The sequence below is a fragment of the Aplysia californica genome, unplaced genomic scaffold, assembly GCF_000002075.1.
Source record: "Aplysia californica isolate F4 #8 unplaced genomic scaffold, AplCal3.0 scaffold00172, whole genome shotgun sequence".
Taxonomy (NCBI): Eukaryota; Metazoa; Mollusca; class Gastropoda; order Aplysiida; family Aplysiidae; genus Aplysia; species Aplysia californica.
Genome location: NW_004797442.1, coordinates 1,161,730 through 1,163,414, shown reverse-complemented (window position 1 = coordinate 1,163,414; position 1,685 = coordinate 1,161,730).

Sequence of the window (1,685 nt, the reverse complement as noted above, 5' to 3'; positions counted from 1 at the left end):
GAGAAATTATATTAATTCAAAAACAGAAATGAAAAAAAAATGACATAGATAAAATAAACAGATTTATTTGATCTCATGCGTTTCTATCGTTTTGTGGAACCGAGACAAGGCACTGTCCGACAAAGAGAACACTGTAACCGATAAACAAGGGCCGAGCAGAGTTCAGATCGGTGTACCTAATAGACGTTGTAATTACCTGAAAGAGAACACCCGTGTAAGAGTTCATGTAACTGTTACTCTCTCTTTATGTGTACTAATGGCACACCAAACACCCTCCCCCTTTTTCCTATTTTGTTTCTTTCTAAATCCCCGGGTGCCCCCCCCCCATACACATATAAACATTAAACAAGAGAATGCACCACCCAACCTTTTTCCCACCTTTCGTATTTCCCCCCACCAGTCCCCCCTCCCATCTCTCCTCCTTTCCTTCCTCCAGATAAAATTCTCCCCACCCCCTTAATCTCATTCTACCTCCACCCAAAAACAAAAGATCACCCGATTCAACCATAGCATACCCCCCCCCCTTTCCCCCCAGTCATTTTCGTATAATTAATGTACGTTAATCCTGCAAGCCAACAGTAGAAGATATTCCATGTGTGGCGAGATAAATCAGGCTTTTTTCTATTTGTGACCCGAACGTCCTTTGTACGGTTCGAACCATGACCTTTGACTCGCATCTCTGTGCTTGTTCCCCTCTATTCTCTCTCAATTAGTGACAATTGTTCTAGGGAGTACGCGTTAAGGATCAAAGTTGAACCAGAGCTTGGTATAAAACAAAGTACGTATTATATACGGACACTGCTTTATCTCTCCACTCCTCTACGCACTTTTTTTTACCCTACAAAGGTCATGACTGCAAAACAACTAGTTGTACATGGTTATATCATTATCATCAGCCGTAATTATTGAAAGAGCGAATACCTCATTTAAGGGGAGCATGGGAGCGAGGGAAAAAAATAATGAAGTCATGACAATTAGAATCGAACATTTTTTTTAAATGCGGGGAGGGGGGAGGGGTGGGGTGGGGGGTCATATCGTCCAAAATGGTTTAGCAAACAAAAATATAAATAAACAACCATCCTTGAACATAACAGAATTATAAAATAGCTTGTAGATTCTATTTTAAAAAAAGAGTCGAAGGTCAATGAATTCTCTCCCTTTTGTTGGGAGTATGGAATATTTGTCACGCATGCATGACGGTAATACAAATAGAGCGATTTATTGTGCCTTATTGTATGGGCAGTACGGCACCACAATACATTATTGTGAAATATTCTCCAGGGAGAATTATGGCAATCCAGCCTAGTCATTGTTCGGGGATTTGGGGGCATTGTACTTAATGTAGCGCAAAGAGTGGGGCACAGTTGGATTTTGTGGGTAAACAAGACAAACAGACAGGCGGAAAGAGAGACAGACTGGCCGCCAAAACAGATAGATAGATAGATAGATAGATAGATAGATAGATACATACATACATACATACATACATACATACATACATATATAGATAGATAGATACATACATAGATAGATAGATAGACAGACATACAAAAAAGCACAATCTCACTGACACAAAAATATTCACACACACGAGCGCACACGCAATAGAGTCAGAAAAGAGAGAGAGAGAGAGAGAGAGAGAGAGAGAGAGAGAGAGAGAGAGAGAGAGAGAGAGAGAGAGAGAG